A 13153-nucleotide genomic window follows, 5' to 3' on the forward strand; every position below is an offset into this window, starting at 1 on the left:
GTTAAAGTTACTTTAAAGTGTGACATAGAAAGTATTAATATTGTAAGAAAATCAAAATAAGCAATAAAGAATCATTGGTGGTATTTCTTTTTAATCTTATTGCTGCCTAAACCATTGTAAATCCTAATTTACACATTAATCAGATTTACTTTGAATTGATTAATATATTAATTCTCTCATTCCATATCAGCTCCAAATTGATAGTAGATGGCAAACTCAAAATATAAAGCCAAAGGCATCAATTCTCCAGTGCCAGGCCCAGTTGCCCCTCATGTAAGCAGAACAAGTGTTGGAGTTCAGTCTAACACATGAACACTTTTGTAAAGTGCACAACCTTATATTAACATCCTGGGTGGAATATACTTTGCTTATCTCCTGGATTCTTCAATCTTGCTGGTCTTCTGTTTGCCCCATTTTTCTTCCTAGCACCATTATGGTTTCATTGTGACACTGGGACGTTCGGAAGAAGGCAAGGTCTACTGTCTGCCAAGCTCGGTAACATCTTGTCTGTCATCTTGTTGCCAAAGCCTTCCAACTTTGTGTTTTTCATTCTGACTTTTATTTTTATCTTTAATGAGTGGTTTTTATTAAATGCTTATAAATCTGCTTCTTTAAGCAAGATATACTTTATCTGATGAAAGCAAATGCTTAAATAGTCAAAGTATACATATATAGATTTGTTCTTTTTCCTGCTCACTCATATAAACTTCTGCAAAGAAACAATGCAAAATTCATATCAATGTATATTTTGTCTTTAATACCAAAATCTTAAGTAATATAGATTCAAGTTTTCATGTTTAAATTATTTGAAATTCTTCCTATACATAATGTGGATAATTGTTCAAATCTTTGCTAGAGACCTAAATTATACATTGCTACATCACAGGTAAAAATTGTAAGAGAAAGGTAGAAAAAATAAAGACAACATAGCTCATGGTTTAACAGCAAATACTATTGAAGCTCTAGGGATAGAAAACAATTTATTTCTCAAAATCTTATGATAAGGATTATCGTCTTAGGAAACAAACAAACAAACAAACCCTGGGCAAAACAAAATTCCACATGGGAGTGACTGGAATGAAAATGATTTGATTAAAATTGGGGACATTATTTTAAAAATCAATAGCACCTGATAATTTTATGAAGAATAAAATACCAAAAGTACATATAGATAGTTCCATTTCAGTGAAGTTTGTTTATTTCCATTTTCTCAGTTTACAACCTTGAAATTTGTTTTAGGAAGGCTGAATTACACGTGTTCAAGGGCACAAGGGTATGAATATGGGTTGTTCATGGAAAACTAAGATTTGTCTCTATGGAACTGAGGATGTAGACTTGGAGAATTAATTCTATATTGGTAGGGTATATAGGGCAAATGGCAGCTTGAATAGAGACATTACTTTTCTAAAGAGGAGTGACATGGTGAAATTACCATTTAAGAAAGATTAATCAGGCAACATTGTAGAGGGTGAATTCAATATATCTGGGCAGGACAAGAAAACTAAAGGGGGAATTTGGGAAAGAAGGAATCACAAGTTAGGTTTCAACCTGAAGAATGTGACATATTAGGCAATAAAAGAAAAAGTGAAATAAGTAACTGGAGCTTAAGAGAGAAAGGTCCGATGTAAATTTGATATTCATGTAACAGAGAGGCTCAAGCCATGAGGACTGCAGAACTTTCTTATACTTCCTTATAAATACCTATCAGAAGGACATATTCAAATTAATGTTGATCAAGGTTACAAACATAAGGATTTTGATCTGAGATTTATTGCAGAGAATAGTGACTACAGTAATAAAAATGTATGCATATTTCAAAATGTACAGTAAGGGAGTAAATTTCAAATGTCTTGCCACAAAAAATGATAATTGAGGCCAAAAAAATGCACATTAGCTTGTTTTCATCATTCCACATTACATACATATATCAAAATATGATATTGTACCTCATATTGTCAATTAAAACTGATAATAAAATAAGGATTTTGGTTTGTAAAGCAAAAATAGGAACATTTCTCAGCTTCACAAATAGGGTCTAGAAATAGGTTTTAGTGTGTCCTGTAGAAGAAATGTTGAAACCATTTATTTTAAGTAAACCTTGAAACCATGCAGTATGAGTCCCGAGGCACCTTTTACAAAAGCAGAGTGATTCTTTACAGTCCTGGGCAAGGAAATAGAGGCAGTGTCAACAGGGGTTGTAAAGAGGCACCTGGCCCACTTCCTCCTGGTGCCTCTCTCTGGCCTCCCTGTCCAGTCCAGGCTGTGAACCTGACCCAGCCTATAGCATAAACCAGCACGGAGCCTGCCTCAGATACACTGATGCCACATGTGCAGAGGACAGGCAGCCTCAGTGACTGACCTATTCAGGATGGGAAACACCGCCCTCCCCTCCAATTCGTACCACAATCCGAGGATGACTCCATGGTTTGCTTCATAGACATTAAGCTTCCATAAGAGAAACAACTCAGCCCAAAATCTTAGAGTTAAGAGTGACAAGTCAGCGGAGTAGAAATCTGAGTCATCCTAGGAAACTAACCCCCCTCCCAGGAAGAAATGTCCAGAGTAATTTCTCTTCAAGTTCTTCTCACCCAGAAGACTCTCTTCATTTGAGTAAAAGCCCCCAAACTTCCATCTACCTCAATCAGAAACATGCAAGGAGCCTTTGATAATTCATAATTCTTAAGCCCTTCTCCAAAACGTTTCTCTTCAATAGGTCCTGGTGGAGCCTGAGCCACTATCTTTCAGAAGCTTCCTCAAGTGATTCTGATATCACTGATCCAAAGACCCCCATGAGGGAACCGCTATATAAAAGGCCTCAAGCCCGACCTAAGAACTTGATCCTTTGGGTCTAAAGATTCTTGCCCTGACTTGGTCTCCACTCTCTGCCATCAATCAACCCAAATCCACATCCACATTGAACGTTAGATTTCTTTCACCATTTAAATGGTTTTGTTTAAACCTAGGTTTGTTCTTCCTTCAGACATATTTCAGATGTTATCTCTCTCTTTCTCTCTGTCTCTGTCTCTGTCTCTGTCTCTCTCTGTCTCTCAAATTTCCAGGGTTTTTGTAACCAAGTATCACCACCAAGTGGTTTAAAACAACAAAAACTTACTCTTTCACAGTTCTGGAAGCTAAAAGTCCAAAACCAAGGTGACAGCAGGCCTGTGCTCCCTCTGGGAACTGCAAGGGAATTATTCCTCACCTCTTCCCAGCTTCTGGTGGTTTGCAGGCAACCTTCAGCCTCCCGTGGCTGGCACCACTCCAACCCCATCTGCATGTGCCATTCTCTCTTCACATCCTCTTCCTTCTGTGCTGGTCTGTCTCTGAATCCAAATTTCCTTTTTTTAAAGGCCACCAGTCATATGGGATTAGTTCCTGCCTTCATGACTTCATTTTAACTTAATCACCTCTGTAAGAACCCCATTTCCAAAAAAAGATCACATTCTGAGGTACTGGGGTTAGGGCTTCAACGTTTCTTCTGGGGGGAACACAATTCATCCCGTAAACTCTTCTCAGCACTTTGCTAACGTTGTTCTCTTTACTTAATTATCTATAAAAGCAAAACACTCCGTTAACTAAAGAGTCAATGTTGTTTGATTACAACTAATCCATGTTGACTCTATTAGTGTTAAAGGTAATTTAATTGACTGTTTAGCACTTTACTAAATGTTTAAGAAAATTATTAATTAATTCTCATGAAATAAAATGTCTCTCTTGCTACACCATGAAATGTGATGGAAGTCACTTTTCCTGCTCAATTTGATACTAGAGAACCTGGCTTACTGGGACAGAATACAAAAATATAAGGATTCATATTTTTAAATAACTAACATTAAAATGGTAACCTTGCTCTTAACCTCACAGAAAAAAATCAATTTGATAATCATCATTTCTTGGTATACATCTTTCTTATTACTAGTGATTCCAGCTCAATGTTTTTTTTATTTTTATCTTTTTCTTGGAATACTAAGCTCTGCTTTTTAAAGCAAGTTGATTCTTGCTGGCCTCTTCTTCTGTATCCTTTGCTGGCTCCTTGTTCTCTACTTGCCTTGTGCTAAGTCCCATTTTCAGTACCAGTCTCACATATACACTCTCGAGGCGATCTCACGCAGGGATTTTAAGTACCACTATTGTTCACGATTCCCAATTCTGAATATTCAGTCCAATCTTGTTCTCTGGGTTCCAAACTCATGTACCTGACACCTACTTGGCCTCAAGTGGCAGGATCTTAAAGTATCTAAAACAGAACCCTTACGTCTCCAAACACTTCTGCTCAGCATGCACACACATGCATGCACACACACACACATCCCTTTTAAAGTAAAAGAGCTGTTAAAATTAAAACTATGTTAAAGCAAAAGTACCAGTAAATATACATAGTAAAAGAAATGCACTTCTGCATTCCCTGCCCAATATCCATGATAAGTGAGCCATGCATTTCATAGAATTTAGTTGAAAACATGTTACCAACACTACACCACCATCCTTCAGACACCTCCTAACACCTTTTATCTTAGCGCTATAGGGTCACAGGTGGTTTTTCTCACAGATGGTTTGAATGTGGTATGGAGAGAAAGTTAACTAAGCTTCATTTCTACTATGAGGAAAAGAAATTCTAGTTTTAATTTGAGAGAATAGTCTCTAAAATAAAAACACATGACTCATCTATGTGTTAAAAACTGCTTATTTTTCTATAAATCTTTTAGGGTTTCTGTTGCCATAGATAAGTCCAATGAGAGTGTTGAGTTTTGTTGCAATGATTGTTATGTCTAATAGTAACATGACCTTCACCTAAAAGTGATTCCAGGTACAATAAATGTCCCCTGGTAATAACAATATCCAGAGACAAAGTTTTCTTGAAATGCCCTGGAGTCTGACCTCTATGATGCTGGAAGATGTCTAAAGCTCTGTTGGAACAACGCCTGCCAAAATAAGTTCAATGCTTCACCGAAGCTACTCTCAGAAGATGGCTCTGAAATGACATGTGGAGTGTTAGACTTTAAAAACATGCAAGTAAGGCTCATTTATATATGGTAACTAAAAATAATGTACTAAAAGTATGTGATCAGTTCTTATGTCTAGATTACATATATCTAATGATAGAATATACATTACTATAAAACAAGCAAAACCAAAAGTATCTTTAAAGGCTCTTGGATGACTTGATGGATAGGTAACATAGTAATGAATCACTTTTTTAAAAAAAATTTATTTCACACAGTTTTCTATGGGCTTATATTCCTGCTTGTCACTTTCTCTTTAATTTCTGGCAAAATCAGGAACAGGAATGTAAAATATGGGGCAAACACACAAATTTTCTTGGGGGTAGAAGCATGGAGGAAAAAGTAAGGATGCAAGATGGCCAGAGCAGTGGAAGGAAAAAAGGAAAGAGAAGAATCAGATGTTGCAAACCAAAGCTCATCCACAGATACCAGCCTGAAATGATAATTTCTCTCCAAGTAGACTTCCCAGTCTGAGTTTGCCCACTCTGAAGGATAGTTCACATGAAATGACAATAAGGTAATAAAAACCCTTTATTTGTTTCTTTAACTTTTAGGAGGAGCTAATGTGCCATCTATTTAGTGACCTCATAGTCAAGTCTTAGTCATGAGCATGTACATTGTCCTCAGCAAATGTGCTCTCCAAATACTGTCCCCTTTTTACCCCCAAACTTGTTTACTGCTTCATAACCTCCATCTTTCGACAGCTGGTGCGAGCAGAGAACAACATGAAAGGGGAAAGAAGACAGCTGGCCTCAGTGGAAAGAATACCAGATCCGGGACACAGGGGCCTCTACCCCGTGGTATGCTGGAGCAGGCTCATACGGGCTCGGAGAGTTGGTTTGCTAAGATATTTTAGGAATTTTGTGAGCCATTTATTAAATACAGACATTATTAAACATCAAATTATACAAACTTAAATTTAAATCAATCTTATTAAACTGAGGTACTAAATAGTTAAAACTTATCTCTTCCTAATTATTTCATTGTGTTTTACCCTATCAATGCTTTTGAGCTTATTTATGCCTATTTTATCTGAATGATGGAAATACTATATAAAGGCACCCTTGACACTGGCCAAGGTGGGAGTTTTCACACTGAAGAATTTGGCACATACTACAAATCAAGGGGTGACACTGTTTTGCTGAGTGTCTAGACTTAGGAAAATGATGTAGAAACATTTTTAATAATATATATTAAACCTCAAAGTGTGTCATGCCTGCAGCCATAACACTCTCAATAGCACAAAAGAAACTGAGGAAATAATTTTTGAGTATTTGAAAACTATTAACCAATTTTGCAAAGAATTTGTTTATGTCATTAATGGAGTAAAGTTCCGATATTGTCTTCCTTGTTTTATTTTCTTCTTTCTCCTTAAAGCAAATAAAAATATTAACCGGTATTCATATCAGAACTACAGAACCAAGAGTTAGTCAAATTCAACAAAAGGATGCTGCCAGAATTAAATGCTATATAGAATTCACACTGAAGAGTATCGCAATGTTATTCTTGATATTATTTTTCAATTGATTGCTACACATTCTTTATATAGATATTATCACGTATGACATCATAATGTAACATATATGTATATGTTTTTGTTTTGCTTGAGATCCAGTTGTTAAATGTTTACCATCACCCCACTGTCTCTACCATCCTAAAAACTAACAATTTTGGAAAAATTGTTTAACTCTGTGAGTATCAACTTCCTCATCTGCAAACTAGTGAAATGAGTACCTTCCTCAGAGGATAATTTTAGGGGACAAAAAATGTATTTCGACACCCTGTATGGATTGTAAATGTTAGGTGTTATTATAAATTCAAACATGTTTCAGCTCCTAATATGAGCACTAAGAACTTGCAGGATTTGCAAAGATGAATAAGATTTGGTTCCTACCCTCAAGTAGACCACAGTCTAATGGCGAGAAATGTGTATAAATAGTTCAAAATTATTTAAGAGAGGATAAAATATTTTATAACAGAGTAACAAGCAAAATTCTATGAGATTAAAGGAAAATAAGTGATTTTACCTAGAACACCAAGGAAGACTTTATAAAGAAGATGCAATTTCAAGATAAGCTTTAAGAATAAGTTGCATTTATATTCATTGAGAAAGTGTACATGGAAAGTGGAGGTATTCTAGCCTGATGGATGAAACCTCAAAAACATTATCATCACAAATATTACAATGCCAAGTCAGAAAATCATAATTGTATTGATAAACCTACTACATAAAAAACCTTACATGTAATTTCAATGTAAAACAGAAATGATGTTTTTATATTAATAGATTATACAATCCAGTGTTCCTATCCACAATTTTATGTAATCAAAGGTTGAGGAAACAATTATTTAGTTTTTCCAACTTATAAGCCATGTCCATTTCTAAAAACCAAAGTATAAATTATTTCCTGGCCTTTTTTCCTTAGTGAAAGAAAACATTCATGTTGGAGCAGATTTTTTTAAATTATTTTTCAAGAAAACTCTAAAATATGTTTAAGTTTTTCACAGGCCACAAGGGACTGTTCAATAGATTCAAAGACAAGTAGCCACTGATTTCGAATCTATGAATACATAAATTATGCACACATTATGTAAAAAATGAAGAACATATCCAAAGTGAGGTTCTTATGGGGGACTGGAACACTGAGGCAAAAGAAATGTGAAAATATTCTAAAACCTTCTTCATGTGAACAAGGACTAACTACTAAGGAACATTATTGTATCCCGTGGGTAATGAGTCTTGCAAGGGTTGACATTACTCAGTAAAGTTTATTGAAAGCTTTTTTCCTCTTGCTTGTCAAAATATGCTAGCTATGTTTGTGACCAAAAAACCCCACAATGCTTCGAAGAAAGCTTGGCAGGACATCTACAGGATCTGTCTTAAGTGTAATGAAAGGGAGATGTCTATTAATCTCTCACACACAAAAGTCTGACACAAAAGGTCTGTGGCCTTGACCTCAAGTGACCACAGGGCCAGTCCAGGTTCCAAAGGGATTAAGAAGAGCATCTGCTCCTCTCTGAAAGGCCTTTTTCTCTGCTCTCTGGTTTCTAACTTCCCATCACAGGCACTCTCTCCGCAAGGCACGGCGCCAACAGAGCCGCTCACTCTGTTCTCTCCCTGATGACAGCTGTCAGTCTGTCGCCGCTTGGACATGCAACATTTCAACAAAATCTAAAGCGAAATTGGAAGGGCAGGGGCCGAAACACGCAGCCAAGATCTCCCTCCTGGAGGTCTGAGACTCCTCAACCACCACTTTTCAACCTGCTGAAGGTAAGAACCACCTCAACCTCACTCTTAACTCAGAGAGTTACGGCTGCTTCAGTCTGCTCAGAACCTGGGCATTCCCACGCACCTTGTAATTAAGCAACATTCCTGGAAATCATCCCAAGAAGAAAGAGCCCACAAGCCCCCGTGTAACTTCAGCAGGAACGCGGAGGATGCCAGAGCCAGGTGTCGGATCAAGGGGCTAGGAAATAGCTCACTCCCCCAGCGCCTGGGCGCCAAGCCGCGGACTGTGTGGCGACGCCCGGCGGGGGCGCGGTGAACCCCAGCGCACGGGACTGGGAGTTAGACCGCGCCCTCCCGCAGGGCAGGGGCGACTCGATGAGTGCCCGCGGCTTGAGCGGGGTGGCGGGAAGGGTAGGAGCCGGCGAGAGCGTCCTGCTCACCCGTTCGCCCCTTGCCCGCAGCTGCGGAGCTGCCGAGAGAGCCCGGAAGGCCGGTCCCAGCGCAGGGTCGGAGCCCCCGGCGGGGACGGTCCCGGGGCGGCGGCGCGCGGGGCACTCACCAGCTGCAGCGCGCAGAGGCAGATGAGCGAGCAGCGCCCGGTGCAGCAGCCCATGGTGCTGGCGGCGTCCGAGCGGCGCGAGCGACTAGAAATCCGCGTCCTCAGGCGCTGCTGCCTCCCGACTTCGGAGCGGCCCCGCCGGGTGTTAGCCAGCCCGGCCCAGGCTCGCCGGCCCCGCGGGCGCCACTCGCCGCTCTCGGGCTGCGGGCTCGCGCCCGCCTTTGTTAGTTTCCCGGCGGGGCGGGCCGAGGTCAGTGCGGCGCGCACGACCCGAGCGTCTGGCGGGGGTCCCTGCCTCCCACTGTGCAGGTCTGCTTCTTGGGGAGAGGGAGCCCGGCGGGCGGGGCGGGGGACGGAAGGAGGCTACAGATGGTGAGTGGGTGACTGTCTGTTTAGGGGAGGGGAGTATGTAGGAGGTGGGCGTCTGGAAAGTGGAGTGGGCTGTCTGGGTTGGGGTGTGTGTGTGTGTGCGTGTGTGTGGTGGGAGGGGATGAATGAAAGGGAGCGCCCTGGGGAGGATCGGCCTGTCTTGTTAGGAGTCTTCAGGGAGAGAGAAGAGGGACAGAGAGAAAGAGAAAGAGAATGAATATGAATGAGCGTGAATTAGGGCGGCCGGCGGCGATGGAGACCCTCGGTGACCAGGGTAACTGGGGAGACCCGGGCTGGGCTTTCTTGTTGAGGGTTGTGTCGGGCGCTGGGAGGGTGGTCGGACCAGTTTGCTAGGGAGGGGTACTGGGTTTAGCTGAGCTGCCCCCGGAGGTGGAGAGGGCGGAGTTGGGAGGGCTTGGTGTCCGGGGAGGAAGCGCCGGGAGGCGAGGTGCCCAGGGTGGGTGAGCGCGGCAGAGCGCGCCGCGGAGCTGGGGAACCTGCCGGGCTGCGAGCGGGGCGGGGGGACGCTGCGAGTCTCGGGGGTCTCCTGGCGGAGGTCGCTTCTGCCCGCCGCAGTCGGTTGCTCAGAGGGCGCCCCTGCTGGAGTCTGCAAGGCAAAGTTGGACAGAGTTGGTTGGGAAGAGGCGCTGAGGCGAAGGGATGCGCTGGCCGGGGGCGCGGGGACAAGCCAGCACGCCGCGAGGAGATCTGGCTTCGGGTTCTCAACTCAAAGCTCCTTTGAAATCCTCACCAGGCCGGGAGAAAAGAGAAGGCGAAGAAGAGGAGGATGCGTAGAGTTCTTTTTCTCGGAACGGAGATGGTTTCCGGAATAAGGATAAATGTGATTTCTTCACAGAGACATACATTGTTTGAGGAGAGTTTGATGATAAGATCTGATCAGGGATAGTTAAGATCCAGACAAACTGTCCAGGAATCCCAGGGAAATTTTCTGGCTTTCTCTATTAACAGAATAGAGCGGAGGAGTTCTGCTGAGCATTAAATTTCATCAGGGCGCGATGTCAGATTTCATGGGCGCATTTGTTGCCCCTGGTGGAACAGAGCAAGTAGCTCAGAGGCACGCCAGAAGAACAGGGAACAAGCCTCCAGGCCAGTTGTCTCCGAAGAGGCTGTCTTCAGAATTGGGCACAGAAACCCTGTTTCTAACCCACTGCTGCCCTCCTGGGTTCTTGGTGGTAGGTTGGTAAGAAAATGTGAAATATCTTTGCATTTTTAAAACATTCGCTCCTTACATGTTAACTGCTTAATCCGTTCGTTCGGGTATTAAAGGAAGTCCTGTTTTTATTTGTTTTACAAGTAACTGACCCTTTCCGAAACGTGTTTCAGGATCTGTGTTTATAATTTCAGACAGTTTTAGTTCCCAGAAAAGTCTGTGCATGATATCTTTAAAATTCTAGTAGGGACACATGAATAACCTCAGGCTTGGGTTCAGTAAAAAAGGGTTCGGGACATTCATTGTTTGGGTTCCATCTCTGTCCATTATCATGAAGAAGGGAGAAATGGAATCAGAAACCCCCCCTTTTTTTTAACCCAACCTTTAAGACATCAGTGATCAAGGATTATGAGAGCATGGTGCCTTTCTGCACAATCAACTTAGTCATCATCATTCATGATGGATGCAAACAATAGGAAAAAAATGGACACTGACTAATAAATAATTTATCGTATAGGAAAGGACAATGCAGAAAGTCTCATAACATTGACCCCTGTAAAAGCTGTAGGAAGCAGCTGAAGAGTGAGAGGACGTGAACGAGTCTTCTATCTACAGCGTCACGAACTTATTATAGCCTCTTCATCTCCGAGACTGTGACGAATGATGGTAATAAAGACACTGACACTTCCTTCTCTCCAAATTATATATGCTTACACCAACATACTTTTTCGTGGTTTTTTTTTTTTTTGTTTAGAAAGTACCATATTATGGGTTCATCTGCATCCATCAGGTTCTTACCAGATGCCTGGCACCAGTCTAAGCTTTTTATGTGTATTCAGTCATTTAATCCTCACAACAATCACATGAGGTGGGTGCCCTGAGCATCCCCATTGAAAAGGTGTAGAAACAAACAGGAGCAGAGACTCCCCTGACTCCTAAATGGAGGAAGAGGAATGCAAAACCAGGTAATGGACTCTAGAGCTCCTGGATTTACACATTCACTATGTTGCCTCTGAAACTTTAGGACAAAGTAGCACTTACCAACAGTGGAGCTGACTCTCCCTCCCTGGAAAGTAGGCATAATAATTTGCATTGACCAAACTCCAGAGCCAGTACCACTCATGTGGAGTGATTTTAGGAGACTAGGAGGGTCCCCTATACTTCTCCTTTTCCCACCACCCCCAATACTGATGGACTCAAATTGGAGTTTCTTCCATGTGTAATTTAAGGCAATTGAAAATAGCTTTGTCTTAAATGTATTTAAACAAGAAAAGATAACACAATGCTAGTAACAAGTCTAGAAATTGTGTGAGGCTTCCTTTATTTCTCTACAGTCTCTTAATCTCATTTTCTAAATTGAATTGCATCTTAAACTAAAAATCTTCCTCCCTTCTATTTTTGTTCTCTTCCTTCCTTTACTCTTCCCTCAAATATTTCTTATGTGCTTCATTTCTTAATTGCTTGCCAGGTAAAGGGCTGTGCTAGTTGCCAGGTTTGCAAAAGTAAATGGTACTTCTCCCTGCCCTCACCGCACACCCTTACACTAGGGAAGGGGGAGCAGATGCAGAGAGGAGGCAGAGCCCCTCTGCAGGGGGTTGGTACCAGGTGATGTCATTGAGATTTCTTCTCTCGAGGATTAGGGAAGGTGTAAAAGAGTAATTGCTTGTCTCTTAGGGAAAGGAGACAAGAAGGGAGTGGAAAATGACAGAGCAATGGAAAGGGTGGGGCCTGGAGAAGATTTTGGAAAAACCAATTGAAGAAGAAATAATAATCTAAGTAGAACAGCTCATCATATATATGGCTGTTTATGTCGCTTCCTGGCTATAGAATCTCAGAAGTCACTTTGCTTCCCTGCGAGCCCTATTTTCCCCATATGCAAAGTGGACATGATATGACTTCCCCCCAGGACTAAACCTTGGCATTTGTCCTTCATCCCCTATCTATGTGGAGCTTGCCCCTCACCTCATGCAGATAGAGCTCAGCCTCCTGTCCCATCCCATAGAGGCCTTTACTGAACACTCCATCAGAATAATACCCCAGTGTCTCTATTTTATTTTTCTTTAAAACACTTATTTGCTTCCTTTATGAGTTCCTGTTTCCCCAACTCAAATACAAAGCTGTTTCACCAGTGCTTATAGCAATAGTCAAACTCAATATTTGTTGAATGAAGAACAAGGATGTGTGTACATTTTTAGCATAATACTTAATAGTGTTGAATATATGTATGCATACATATATACTAAGTATGAAACATATATGTATACATATACACATGTACCTTAATGCCATTTGAGTCTATATGGTTTTTTTTTTGTTTGTTTTGGAGTTTTTGTTCTTACTTCTATCTTTTTTCTTTTTTTTTTTTCTAGGTAAAATTTCTTTTGAGAAACTCCAGTCCTGTCTCCCTTAAAGTTGAGAGAGGAGTGAATTATCCAAACTAAAAGATAACTGAGGAGAAAACAATGCACCTAGAGGCCAGATCTGGAAGTGAAGATTTCTAGATTTCTAGATTCCCAATTTTTTTGGGTTCACAGGACTTTCAAATACCAGGATGTGGGACACCAGCTTTAAGTTCCTCCTTAAATTAAGATTCTTCTGAATTAAAGTTCTTCTTCAATTATTTCACTGTTTTTTGCTTGTTTAAGCCTTACAGTTCTACATTTTTGTTTTAATGGAATATTTTATAGCTTGTTGAAGCATTCTGTCCACAGTGTGAACAGTTCCTAGATGTGTTTTCTCTGGTGTCTGCTTCGTATTGAGTCTCTTCTTGGGAACTTCTTGGAGCAAACAAATTATAATCTTCTACATCTCCTCCAACAACT

The sequence above is a fragment of the Propithecus coquereli genome, unplaced genomic scaffold (genome assembly GCF_000956105.1).
Source record: "Propithecus coquereli isolate 6110/MARCELLA unplaced genomic scaffold, Pcoq_1.0 Scaffold277, whole genome shotgun sequence".
NCBI classification, from domain to species: Eukaryota; Metazoa; Chordata; class Mammalia; order Primates; family Indriidae; genus Propithecus; species Propithecus coquereli.